Source organism: Pinus tabuliformis, chromosome 3_1 (genome assembly GCF_031772625.1).
Source record: "Pinus tabuliformis cultivar Carrire ecotype Pingquan chromosome 3_1, CPIR1, whole genome shotgun sequence".
NCBI lineage: Eukaryota > Viridiplantae > Streptophyta > Pinopsida > Pinales > Pinaceae > Pinus > Pinus tabuliformis.
Window position 1 is genome coordinate 783048904 of NC_142301.1, and position 14987 is coordinate 783063890.

Here is a 14987-nt window from a genome sequence, read left to right on the forward strand (position 1 = left end):
GGTACCTGATATTAATATGCTTGGAGCGATCATGAAATACGGGATTCTCTAATCAACAGATCACACTCTGGTTGTCACACAAAATCACGATGGTATCCAATGTAAATCCAAATAGCTCACTGAAGAGCTTTCACAACCAGACTGCCTCACAGGAGCCATGCTAGCAGCAATGTACTCTGCCTCGGCGGTGCTCAAAGCCACCGACTTTTGCTTCCTGCTCATCCAGGATATCAAGGCAGATCCCAAAGAGAAACAGCACCCAGAAGTGCTCTTTCGGTCCACCACACTGCCTGCCCAATCAGTGTCAGTATACCCAGGTAGTCTCACATCTCTGGCAGTGTATCTCAACCCATGAGTGATTGTGCCACGAGGATATCTCAACAGATTCTTGGCACCAATCCAATGTGAGTGGTGAGGCTCAACCATATGTTGACTCAATGTGTTGACTGCAAAGCATATATCTGGACAGGAGTTCACCAAGAACATTAATGCTCCGACGAGTTGACGATACTCGGTAGCATTTCGTAAAACAAGTCCGGCAGCACTACCGCTTAACTTCTTGAAGTCAAGCTCCATTAGGGTAGTTACGGGCTTGTAGTCCACCATGCCGAATCTCTCCAATATCTTCACCACATATTTTCCTTGAAATAGGAAAATCTCCCCTGGTTTCTACCAGACTTCCAGTCCTAGGAAATAGTGCATAAGTCCTAGATCTTTCATCTTGAACTCAGAAGCCAGCTCCCTCTTACATTCGTGAATGAGAGGGTCTACACCTGTTAGAAAGGGGTCGTCAACATATAGCACCAATATGAGAGGCTTGTCATCTATAACCTTAAAGTAAAGGTTAAGGTCGGCTTCACTTCTAGTGAACCCCAGCTTCATCAAGTAGTTATCAATCCTCTCACACCATGCTCGGGGTGCTTGTTTTAGCCCATAGAGGGCCTTCTTCAACCTGCACACATGAGATTCTCGATCATAAATCTCAAATCCTACAGGTTGCTCCACATAGACCTCCTCTTTGATTGAACCATGTAAGAACGCAGCCTTGACATCCATCTGATGTAGGTTCCATCCTTGCGAAGCAGCAAGGGCTATGATCGAGCAGATGGTGGTATATCGGGCAAGAGGTGCAAATATCTCATCATAGTCTATAACTTCCTTCTGGGAGAAGCCACGAGCAACAAAACGAGCCTTATACTTTTCTGCACTTCCATCAACTGCATACTTTATCTTGTAAAGCCATTTTGAAGTGACAACTGCTTTGTCCTGGGGTTTGGGGACCACATCCCAAACATCGTTTTTCATAATGGACTCATATTCCTCGGTCATAACATCCTTCCATACTTGATGCTTGACGACATCTGTGAATGACGAAGGCTCATTTTGGATGATCGTGCTCATGATGGTCAGGTATCCCTAATACCTGTTCAGCTTCTTACTTTCACGGAAGGTTCCTCGGGGTGCAATGTGTCCTTCAGCATCATCAAGTGTCCCCTTAAGCCATGAAGGCCTCTTCCTAGAAGAGGAAGGCTCTTGCATAGGAGGATCAATAGGATCCATAGGTTCTTCCACATCGGGCATCGTTTCATCTTCCTTTTCCTTCGGTTCCACAGTGTCAGCTTCTTTAGATCCCCTTAAAGTAGGAAGATTGTCTACCTTGCTAAGAGCCATATCTTCGTCAAAGGTGACATCATGACTAATCTCGACTTCCCTTTGACCAGCTACATAGATTCTATAGCCCTTAGTATTTTCGCTATAGCCCATGAAGATTCCTTTCTTTCCAGATGCACCCAATTTATTCCTTTTTTCTTTAGGCACATGAAAATATACAGGGCTTCCAAAAATTCTAAAATGAGATACGTCAAGTTTCTTACCGGTGAACATTTCTTCGGGAGTCTTGGAACCCAATGCTTGATGAGGGCATCGATTTTGTACATATATGGCGGTATTTGCAGCTTCGGCCCATAGAAACTTCGGAAGTCTTTGATCATGGAGCATAGCACGGACAGCTTCCACAATTGTACGATTCTTCCTTTCCGCCACACCATTCTGTTCAAGAGTGTATGGTGTAGTAGTCTCCCTCTTAATGCCAGCCTCTTTGCAAAAGTCATGAAACTCATTGGATTCATATTCAGTCCCATTATCAGTCCTTAAGATCTTGATCTTCTTTTCGGTTTGATTCTCGATCAAGGCTTTGAAGTGTCGAAACCAGGATAACACTTCATCCTTCTTTTTCAAGAAGTATATCCAAGTCTTGTGAGAATAATCATCTGTAAAAGTGAGGTAATATAAATATCCTCCCAAGGAGTTCACAGGCATCATACCGAATATGTCTGAGTGAACCAACTGCAATATATCGGAGGTCTTGCTTTGGCTTGAGGGGAATGGTCCCCTTTTGAGCTTTCCTTCGACACATCCTAGACATACACCTTCTTGCTCTAATCTGAACTCGGGCATCCCAGTCACAATTTTTCTTACATCGAGTAGAGCTTTATAATGAAGGTAAGCAAACCTCTGATGCCATAATTCGGACTGAAGAGATGTGTCACAAGACATGACACCCAGTGGACTTCCACCGACCTAATATAATGAATCAACTCGAAACCCAAGAGTAAAAGCATCTTTAAAGTTCTTTTTCCATACACGTACCTTGCCATCACTGAAGGCCACCTTGTAGCCTTTGTCTTCCATTGCTGAAATGGACACCAAGTTCTTTTTTAGATCAGGTACATATAATACATCTTGTAAGTGGATGGTATTACCCTAATTCAATTGAAGAGTGACATTTCCTACGCCTTTCACCGAATATTTTGAATTATCTCCAAGAACAATTTCCAGGTTGGTTTCCTTCTCTATCAGATTATAGAGAGCTTATTTGTAACCAGTGAAGTGCCTTGAGGCACCACTATCAGTAAGCCAATTTCCCAGCGAGTCCGGGGGAGCAGCAGTAGATAGAGCTGCTGGTAGATAATATTCATCTTTCTTATTGTTAACAGTGTTAGACTCATACCTGGAATTTCTTGCCTTCTTGAATGGTTGTCCTCTTCCTTGATTTCCGGCACTCCTTTTACCTCTACCATTTGACCTGCCATTCCTTTGATTGCCTTGAGAGGGATTTTGATCATCGTTCCGGTGTGAGTCCCTTTTATCAGGGCACTCCCTTGCATAGTGACCTGTTTTATTGCAATTGTAACATCGTCCTTTTCTTCCACCCTTTGGTCCAGTCTTTCCTTTGAATTTAGCCCCGAAATTGTTTCTTCTTTTAGTATGAGAAGAAAAGGCAAAGGGATGACCTTTAAGTATGGGCATTTCTTGCTCTTCCATCCTCGTTTCTTCTTGAATGCATCTGGCCATTAATTCCTCAAATCCAGAAATTACGTTATTGTTGAGAAGAGTAGTCCTAAATATATATACCATTCAGATGGCAGTCCTCCAAGAGTTGTGAATGTCATTTCCCTATCAGGAATTACTTCCCCAATAGCTAGGAGATCGTTCTTGATCTCGGTGATCCTTAAGAAATATGCTTGCATACTCTCATCTTTGCCCTTCTTAATTTCCTTTAGCTTATTTCTAAGAAACAAGACTTGATTTGCATCATTTACTTTAAATAAACTCACCAGTCTATCGTAGATTTCCTTGGAGGTGTTTAGCCCGGAAACATAGGCCACCAAGCGCTTGTCAATAAAGTCCCGGATGATCTTCCTTGCTTTGACTTCTCCCTTGGTCCATTTGTTCCTAGCAGCAACAAATGCATTTGATGGAGGCTCAACAATCCCGCCTCTCGCATGGTCCAACACTTCCTGCTCTTCTAATGTTAGATCGAGAGACATCTTCCATCTGTGATAGTTAGACTTCTCACGGAGTTTGTCTTCAGCAGGGAAGTGTGTTGAGGACCCCATGATTTCTATAAGATAGCCTTGCCAACCTTCTCTTCGATGATTGCTCTTGCTCTATCTCTTGCTTGGGCTTTATCTTCACCTCAACTCTGATACCATGTTAAATTATGGTATGTTCTATACTTAGAGCAGTTTACTTATTTTTCTTCTTATTAGCCACAGATTAGCAATCACATATACATTAAGTAAAGTGCAAATAGAACATTAAATGATCAACAGAAAACAAGCCAAGACAAGAGACACAAGATGTGGCGGCTAGCCAGGGACAAACCCCAATGTGGGGAAACCCTTTGATCAAATCTTCTTTTATCTTCAATAGTTCAGCAGAGAAAAATAGTACAAAATCTGAATTCTGTAATTTTATATCAGCAGCAGCAAACCCTAAATCAGCAAAGTCAAACTTGGTCAAACTAGCTGAAATTGACCTCTAAAATGCTTGGTCAATTTTCGATCAACTTGTCCTTGAACATCCTAAAGGAACAGCCCCAAAAGTACAGTCAATTTACAGATTTCTGAAGTCAACTGTAGCCCTAAACTAGGGCAATCAAAACCGGTCAAACCAGAGGTTAGATCACCTCGATTTTCGTGCCAAAAATTGTGCCCTGCCTAGGAGAGGCAACCACACCCAATCTGCACTTCTAGAAGGTCAACGCTGGTCAAAGAGATTACCTATGGCCCTAGCGTCCTTCTTTCTGCGTCTTCCTTGCCTTAGGACATCTTCCTTTCAGCCACACGTGTGAGAGAAAGAGAAGCTCCTTTTTATGTGTAAGAGAGAGAGAGAAGATGAGCGAATTTGAATTGTCTAGATGAGGAGAATGCTCCTCGTATTTATATGCAAACGTTGAGGTTGAATAGACGTGATTGTTGGGCTTCCGAGCCTACATAAGTTTGCTGGCCGACCTTGACAATTGTCCATAATCAAAATAAATTCATATCTCCATAAATACTTATCGGAATCAGATGATCTTTAGATCAATCCTACACCTCTCGATGAGAGGAATTTAGGAAAAATATCAGAAGCCATAAATAAGGTGATCCACATGGAGTTTGGCCCTAGTTGCCAATTTTAACAAGAGCGCATGATCCATGTGCTCAACCAAATAGTGCATGAGAATCCTAGCAATCCCTAGTGCTCACAAACATGTTAATTGTATCACTCAAAAGAAACTGTTGATAGTGTGAAAATTTACAAGTCTATTGCAGCAACTGGAAATTATTCTTCTAACTATAAATTTAATTATGCAGTTTATTTGCTACAGCAAACAACGAATAAAATCTCTACTGCAATTTTCACCATGAAAATGTTGAGGAAAATTAAATGCTGGAAACTGAGAAATACTAGCACACACAATAATTTTGACACAGTTATTTTTTGACATTTGTCCCCAAAAAAACCCAATGTGGGAAAACCAGTGCAACAGTGAGGGTTTTATTATTATGCAGTAACAGAAATTCTTAGTACAATGAAATGGACACCAAACTGGCGTTTCTGTCTAAGAGAAATACTGGCATAATCAACTGAGGAAAATTACCCTCCTCTCCAAGCAATCCCACAACAAACTGAGCCTCAAAACTAGCTCTGGAACACATCTGCGCAAGCTTTTGCACTGCCTCTACACAGGCCCAACTCGTGCTACCCAAAAATTGCTTTGGACGATAACATCTAGCCTATTGTTGCCTCCGAAAGTGATTCTCCCAGCCTTGTAGAAATATTCCCGACCACTGGAAGTTGAATCAACCTCTCTACTAGCTTAATCAAACTGGCCCTCTTGTGGCTCTGCGCAACCTCTTGGAAACTCTGCCTCCTCTCCAGACTCTTCCGGAACTGGAAACTCCTCTCGAAATCTGCTATTTTGCCCCTCTACCACCTGCTACTTGATCCCTCCTGTTGAACCACCTACACTAGAAAATTGAATTGCCTATATCACTAAGTATCTGCACTGTGCATTCTCCATCTACCCATCAACCTCTTCTTTAATCTCTAGTTGAGACTTTAACGACCAAGATTAAAACTTAATTGATGGTTGAGATCATCTCCAAGTCGATCCATGTGAGTTTCTAGAGAATTCTCATAATTCTCAATTAATTAACCAATTTTTCTATGTCAAACTTAGGAAAAATTTAAATGACGGTCAATTAATTTAATTGAGCTATCTCTAGGTGAAATTTCCCAAAATGATTTCGAGGTTTTGAAAATCTCTTGTGTTTTAGCCTCTCCACAAAGTTTGAGATTAGAACACCATCTGATGCTACAAAAACTAACACTCCCTCTTAGCAAGGAAGGTGTTCTCTAGCACTGCACTACTACAACACCCTGTATCTGCATCACCCTCCATACACGCTATAGATGTCTGACAATTGTAGTTGCATGCCACTGTCCACCAACCACTGCGCTAACTCTGATTCATCTGCCACTGACTGTAGTTGAACCATGTTGCATTTGTGTTGCTGTTGACACTGCATTGTACAACTTGTATTGTTGCCAACTTTGCATTTGCACTGCAACCCAACTAACACTCCCTCTCACTGTTGTTGTTGTTGCTGCAACTACTGCAACTGAGAAGCATCCAAAATATTGAATCAATTGTGTCTGTGTTGCAATTGTCTCTTGAGTCTCTGACTGCTACTAGCTTTTGCACTGTCCACTAAGAAATTTGTGTTGTTGTTGATTCTACAATGTGCCTCATGCACTGTTATCAACATTGCCTTGCGCTTCTCAGCATTTGACTGCAACTATCACTCTGGAACTAACTGCACCAACTGACATTGATCCTCCTGCTACTGAATATTGTGGGCCCCTGTAGCAAGGGTAATGATCCATGTGAGGAGTAAACTGCAACTGTTGCTCCTCTATGGACCCTACCCAGCTTTGCGCAACTCTGGAGTCTAGAACTCGATGTCTCCCCACCTCTCTCCTGGAGGTATAGCTGCATACAAAGTGAATTGGTCCTCCAACCTGGAAGACAGTTGATCTATCTCTGCAGATGTTGTTGCTTGATCTTGCTTCTCCTTCTTGTCCTTCTTCCTCTGAGGACACTGAATACTGTAGTGGCCAAACTCGCCACACCTAAAGCACTTGATCTTAGATAGATCTTTCTTTTTCTTCTTCTCTCCCTGCAAGCCTTGTCCCTAACTGGGACCTTTTGCTTTCCCTTTCGATGCAAGGGCCACATTTTCTTCCTCCTTCACACCCTTTGACCCTTTGTTGCTACTGTCGCTTATGGAGTTCTTTTCTAGAGTCTTCATCTCCTCTTGTGTGAGATCTGCCCACATTCAGTCCCACCCATGCAGCTAATCTCGTACCAAAATGCCATAGACAAATTTCTCCCATTCCTTGGTGACATTGTTGTGGGCTAAACGCACAAGTTTTGTAGTTGGAGGCAACTCTCCTATGGCTACAAGTTCATCCTGAATATCTTGAATTTCGGTGATAAGGGGGCTTATGCCTTCACCCTTTTGCATACAAACATTCCTTAGCTTTTCCTTCAGGGACATCTTTCGTTGTTCAGAAAGATTCTAATATAGTGAGACAATAGTGTCCCACATTCCTTTTGTCGTATTCTTTGCTGCAATGTGTGAGACTATATGATCTAGAACTCCATCAAGAATCAACCGCTTTGCCCTAGCCATCTCCTCCTTATTGTAATTAGCTAGTTGGTCTGCATCTGTAGGCACAGCTACAACTCGTTCTACGTACATCTTCAGACCATATTCATCTAGCAGGAATGCTATCCTGGCCTTGCAGATACAATAGTTCGATGCACCCTCTAATCTGTCCTAAACTCAAAGTCCTGTTGAAGCCATCACTACAAAACTCGACTTGGGTCAAAATTTTGCCTCTTACACTTACTTGGCTGCTAGCACTGCTACTCCCAATGCTTCTTAGAGTAAGAAAATATGTCTATTGCAACTAGAAATTTTGGATTTCTGAAACTAGAAACCCTTTGAGAGAAACTCCCTCTATGTGTGATTTCTCTTCCACTAGCGTTGATTCTACTATTACAAACTGCTGCAAAACCCAACTGTGCCCAGACAAGAAATCTGCTCTACGAAAAATACAAGATGCTCACCTTATGCCTGCTAGAATCACTTTCCCAGACAAATTGAATTTTTGTGCCACCTGCAACTGATAAATCGAACCTTGTCCAGCAATTCGCACTGCTTGGCTAGGCACTGTGCAGCCCAAGGTTACTTGGGAGCGAGAGCGAAAACGGGGAGCGGGAGAAACATTTTCAGAAGCTCTTGGTTTGGGAGAGAATCCCAGAGCGTTTTTTACATAATATATATATATATATATCGATATTATTTTTTATATTTTGATGCATATATGTCAACAAAAAAATGTAGAATGATGAATTAGATATAAAAACATAGATTGAACCATATAACAACAATCATCTAGAAGTTATAATCTTCATCAACCACGTCCACAAGTTAGTAACATACAACATATTGAGTCTCATGATTCATCAATCTTAAAGTTTCAAGCTTTCAAAATTCAATATATAACATTTATCATCATTGATCACCAAAGTTGTACTTGTAGTTGTAAGCTAAGTGTAACCATTACAACAAATAATATCTAACATGAAATAAAATGAAACAACTTTCAACTTTCATGAAGCATCATATTCATAATTCATTACTAATGAGTTATAATTGCCAATTTCAAACTTCAAACTTAAATTGTCATATATTGTTTACAAAAAATGTCATAATAAATATGAAAGAGTCAATAGTTATAAAAACTACTAGAAACTAGAAAAGACAAGTAAATCTATTATCTATTACTAATGCTTGGGCCTCTTGCCACCACGAGAAATGTCTAATTTTTAGTCTTGTTGGAATATCAGGATCTTTGTCATTAATATCACCCTCTAAGCATTAACATCCAGAGGTACCTTTGTCATTACCTATGGATCTCTATAGGGATCTTTGTCATTAATATTGCCCTCTAAGCATTAACATAAGATAGAAAAATCATAACATGTCAAGTCAAGATTTTGTTTGAGTGATACGTACATTTTTAGGAAGGTCATGATAGAGGAGTTTGACAACCAATGTCATTAACATCAAGGTACAAAGAGGGATTAGTGCTCTTGATTAAATATGAGTTCAATACCCCAATACATGACAAAATCCAATGGAAACATTGCAATCCCCCCAATCCTGAAATCCTGAAAAACTGATAAGTCTGCTAGATTTTGAATGAAATCTAAAATTCTACTTTTTGCATATGAAATCCAATGAGGTCGGAACCACTCTCAAACATCTTGAGTCATTTCATGGTAATGTTAAAAATTTAAGTAAAAGGATGAAAATGAAGATTAAGGAGAATGTCACTTTTACTTTAAGAATTTAACATTACCATGAATCGCATATCAATACTAGGGCCATAGGCTTGATCATTAGGCTGCCCCACTCAACTCTTATTTGTTTCTTTGAAAAGAAATTGCATTTGGAATATTACTGCAATTTTTTTTGCAAAAATGACTAAACGCTCCCAAAAAGGCAAGGAGCGTTTTTTTAGGGAGCGCGCTCCGGACCCGCTCCCGCTCGAAGCGCGAATTGGGAGCGGGAGCAAGAGGGGGGACGCTACCCCGCAACCCTGGCACAGCCCCTGGGAAATTCGTGTTGTTGCTCCCCCCTTAGCCACGAAATTCTCCCTCTTTGCCTCTGAACCACGAAATTCTCCCTCTTTGTCTCTAAGCCTTCTATCCGTCAATTGTGCTCTGATACCATGTGAAAATTTACAAGTTTATAGCAACAACTAGAAATTATTCTTCTAACTATAAATTTGATTATGCAGTTTATTTGCTATAGCAAACAATGAATAAAATCACTACTGCAATTTTCACCATAAAAACGTTGTGGAAAATAAAATGCTGGAAATTGAGAAATACTAACATACACACAATTTTGACACAGTTATTTTTGGACAATTGTCCCCAGAAAACCCAATGTGGGAAAACCAGTGCAGCAATGAGGGTTTTATTATTATGCAGCAGCAAAAATTCTGAGTACAATAAAATGGACACCACACTGGCATTTCAATTTGAGAGAAACACTCACAAAATCAACTGAGGGAAATTACCCTCCTCTCCAAGCAATCCTGCAACAAACTGAGCCTCACAACTAACTTTGAAACACCTTTGCTCAGGCTTTTGCGCTACCTCTATGCATGCCCAACTCGTGCTACCCAAAATTGCCTTTAATGATGACATTTAGCCTATCACTGCCTCCGAAAGTGATTCTCCCAACCTCCTAGAAATATTCTTGGCCACTGGAAGCTAAATTGACCTCTCTGTTGGCTGAATCAAACTGCCCCTCTTGAGGCTCTGCGTAGCCTCCTGGTGAATAAACTCGGCCTCCTCTCCAGACTCTTCTGGAACTGGAAACGCCTCTAGAAATCTGTTATTTTGCCCCTCTACCACCTGCTACTCGATCTCTAACTCAATCTCTCCTGCTGAATCACTTGCACTGGAAAACCGAACTGTCTAGATCATTGAGTATTTGCATTGTGCGTTCTCCATTTACCCATCGACCTCTTCATATAATCTCCAATTCTTTGGCGAGGTATTATTTCTATTGTCCTCAAGGTTTTCTAGTTGTTTGTACTTCCTAGTGTAACGTAACCCTTTAAACTTATCCCTTGCTTCTATAGCATTAACATTTTCACCTGATTTCTTTATGCATGCTTTGACCATTTCATCATGTTGATGCTTGTCAATAAAGAGTTTTATTTGATGAAACAGTTCAAGGTCAATGATCATTTATCAAGTTTAAATGTTTTGAGCTTTCCTCCTCACCTAGTTATGAAGGTATTCTTCTTGACAATGGAAATCATTGCAATAAGGACATTAAGGAATCCCTTCCCGATTGATCATGTTAGTAGGGGCAAGGGTGTCAAGCACATTTTGTTAAGGATAAGACTTGCCACTACTTGGGCTTGGATTCCTTCTAGGAGGAATGTCATTATTATAATGAGGCTTGGGAGGATAATTTGGATATGAACTCTTTTGTGTATACAAGAGAGTTAGCTTGTTCATCATGGTGATATGACCCTCAATAAGCTCATTAGTTACTTTATCAAACTTTCAGGCAAAGGCTTGTCAGGCAAGGTCAACATGACTTGAAGATTTAGGCTTGGTTTCAACCATGGCTTTAAGATAGGATAATAAGTCTACTTCGAAAGTTGCAAGGTTATGTTCAGTGCTCACAACAAACCCTTTGGTTGGTCAATACTTGTAGGTTCCTTGTCTCTAAGCACAAGCCAAAGTGTCCATCAAATGCAGTGACATATTGCATTAATATCGTGTCTGCAATGGGTTTGAAGTTAGTTGATATCTGCTTCAATAAGATTTCAAACCTTAACCTCTAATTAAAATCCTAGACACTTTCATTGTCTTTCTTTTTAGTTTCCTAAATTTGAGCCGTCAATTGCCTTCTATCTTTAATGGTTGCCCACCTCTAATTGAAAGGCTTCATGTAATTGATCCTAGTTCTTGATTCCTCCATTAGGTAGATCTAAGTACCATGATTTAGCATTGTCTTTAAAAGATAGGGCAAATAGTTTCATGCCTATATCCTCCTCTTCAATATTTCATCCAGCAACATGGTCGTAAAACAAATCAATGTGTTGTTCTACTATGACTATCCATCCTTAGGAGGTATAGCTTCTTTTGAAGGAAAGATTTGTTTACCAAGGACTTAGACTGATACAAAGTCCCTAACTTATCCCATAATTCCTTGGTTGTAGCTTCTCATTAAATATTCAGTAACATTGAATTTAAAAGAGCACAACCGAATTGTATTATTTTCCTTCCTATCTAACTTCATCCAGTTTTTGTCATCGTACTAGTAGGTGGAGTACCAAGATCCAGAGCAACCCACTATTATTTGTCTACAAGAATATACCTTCCGTAGCTCAAAGCTTTGCCCTTTAAATTCCTCAATCTTGATTTTAATAATGTTCATCGTTCTCTTTTAACACAATATCACCACTACAAAGATCCCATTGAAACCAAGTTTATCACAAACCTATGATAAAATTACTCTATCAAAAACAAGCCAAACATTTAGCAACAAAGGCATCCCCTTGAAACCAATAATACAACTCTTATACCAAATGTAAGTTTTAAACTTGTGAAGTGAAATAATACATGCAAATTCTTAAGCAAGATAGAAAGGACAACCAATGGCACACACATTATATGCAAATATTTACTCTAGAAACCATTAACCAAACAAAAACAAAAAAAAACCTTAGAGCCACACCTCTCTCTTCTTATTATATTATCTTTACCATTCACAATACAATGTATAGACATTCCATGGCATCCAAAACCTTAATATGTTTACCCTAATTAGATTAATTCCTTAATAGATAAAAACCATTTGTCGAAAAATACCAAAAACAACCCAAAAACTTTCCTTGAGAGCTCCATCCCCCACCCCCAAAACACATGTGGAGGTAGCCATGCAACACATTCCCAACAATAACATGGTGTCACATGTCACCCTCCTCCACAACCTTTTCTCCATAACCACTCTCTAACTTAGATAATACATGAGGTTTCGACCCCTTCCATGAGCATTCTTCAATTAGCCCTAGGCCAAGCCTGCTACTCCACATTTTCACAAAGGGCCAACCTAATAATTCTTGGTCATATGGTAGGCCCGTTGTGTCACGAGACCAAAGTTGCACTACAGGACCATGGATTTCACTTCTCAAGGAAATGAGTCTCCTCCTTGTCTATTCTTAACATGAAATCCCGATCCACTCTTGCAAATTGAGAGCTATGGGCAAATCCCATTCACAGAGATCAAACTTCGACATGCCCAAAATTGTCAAGACATGTACTCTCTTTCTCAAAAAACTACCCAAATTAGCCCATGTTGAAATAGAATACCACATTGTGGTGTCCCCTCCCATGCACTTCCAACAATGCAAGAAGGAGCCACATCAAGAGACCATTTCACCATAATCATAACATAGGCAGTCCACCATTGAAGTCCATAATTAATTAAGTGTATACAAGTATACAATAACAAAATGCAACAAAATTTAACAAGCATGCCACAACAAATTTCATGGCAACCAATGCCCATGTTAAGAATAAGCATAATCTCACACAACATACATGATACAATAAAATTCAATTATAAATTTCTAAGCAAAGATGGAACATAATCTTTTGTAGAAGACAATCAAAGAAATTGGTTGTGTATAAGAAATTTTCCAACCAACCATGGGCATCAAATCCAAATGCCACACCCAAGCTAGGTTGTTAAGGCCACAAGGGCAAAAGAATCAAGCTACAAGCTTATAACTCACTCAACCAAACCCAAATGTTTCCATGGGTCAACAACTACTCACTACCCAACACTCCAAGCATCTCATCCAACAATCAAACAACCTTGGTACTCTCATCTACTACCCAACACAACACAAAGGAGGATTGTTCCCTTCTCTACTCAACAATCCCTCGAGATCTTTCCTCCTCTAGTGCTTTTCAATGTAGGTAGAAACAATCCAATCTACTTAATGCTATATGGGAATAACCTAGAAGAATCAAATTTAGGCTCTCAAGTAGATAATAAGCAACAAGAAACAAAAGAAAAAGGCTTTCTAGTTTGCCTAACCTCTATGCTCACCTACAACCTATCTCTCTCTCATCCAAGCTCTACAAATTCCTCTTTCACAATCTTGATTTGGTCATTTAATAGGTTAACAAATGCAAAACATAGCACAAGAAGTGGAGGGCTTGAACATCAAAATAAGAAATGACAACAACCTCAAAGACCTCTACTCGCATTTTTTATTTACTTTCTATGTCAAAGGATGTTGGTTGACCATAATTTAATGCAAAGATAGAAAACATACAAGATTCTAGGCTGACACGTGTCAATGGAAGATTACTTTCTCATGACTCCCTTTCCTCTTCCCCTCTAGTGGTATGTAGTCCCACTCATGCTTGCCACAAGTATCTTGGACCATTACATATTACATCCCAGTATTAATATTTACATAGCTTTAAGTGCACCGTGACAAGCCTACCACATGGTCCATGGAAGTATAATTACAACATAGAAGATATTACATCCCAGTAATAATATTTACATAGCTTTAAGTGCACCATGACAAGCCTACCACATGGTCCATGAAAGTATAATTGCAACACAGAAATTCCTACACTGACACTTCGCAATGGAAGATTACTTTCTCATGGGTCCCCTTTCCACTTCCCTTCTAGTGGTATGTAGCCCCTCTCATGCTTGTCACAAGCATCTTGGACCATTATATAATATAATTACATCCCAGTATTAATATTTACATAGCTTTAAGTGCACCGTGACAATCCTACCACATGATCCATGGAAGTAATATAATTATAGCATCTACATTCTTGGGCATTAAACAGTCAGGCCTTGGCCTTGAGCTCAACACTGGAAATCCGTACAACATATTTACCACATTTACATGTGAAGTTATTGAGGTTATTTATTTAGGTTCTATGGTTTGACTTCCGTCATTATAACCATGCATTTACAATGGATAAATAACCTGATTCAATATATTCCGGAAATCGCAACCAAGGTATCATGATTCATAGCAAATGCACAAGTCAAGAGAGTATTCTTGAAAACACACCCAATCAGGAACTCCCACAACGTTTCACCCAGTAGTGCAATTCTGGATCAGGAACGAGACCCCGGGGAACACTCCCCTGCAACACTGAATCCACGTATACAAGGGCCGAGGCTATTTATACCAATTATTTTAGAATTGCTACTTTTATTTCAGTTATACTACAGCAACGTCTTTTAGAATATTTGTTTTTCCATGTTTAATATTGAAAAAAAAAAATTTCTTAATATTTTTTGCAATCCTCGTCCACCACTCCCCTGTAAAATTTGAGGTATCTTCCAGCCATAACCTTCCTAAATTGCCCCTTCTCAGTTTCCCAAAATTCGATGCAGCATAGGAAAAAAACTGAGAAGATGACATGAACAAACACGTCCTAAGGCAATCAATTTTGCAACCCAAAGCGATGACAGTAACACGAAAACTATCCCTTAAAAAGAGGG

General features: G+C 39.7%; 1 protein-coding gene across 6 annotated transcripts in view; it reads right to left on the reverse strand.

Annotated features, from left to right (window-relative positions):
* LOC149189738 (uncharacterized) overlaps window positions 1-14987 on the reverse strand; it is a 295417-nt gene that overhangs the window by 279491 nt on the left and 939 nt on the right. The gene's annotated exons all lie outside the window — the stretch shown is intronic.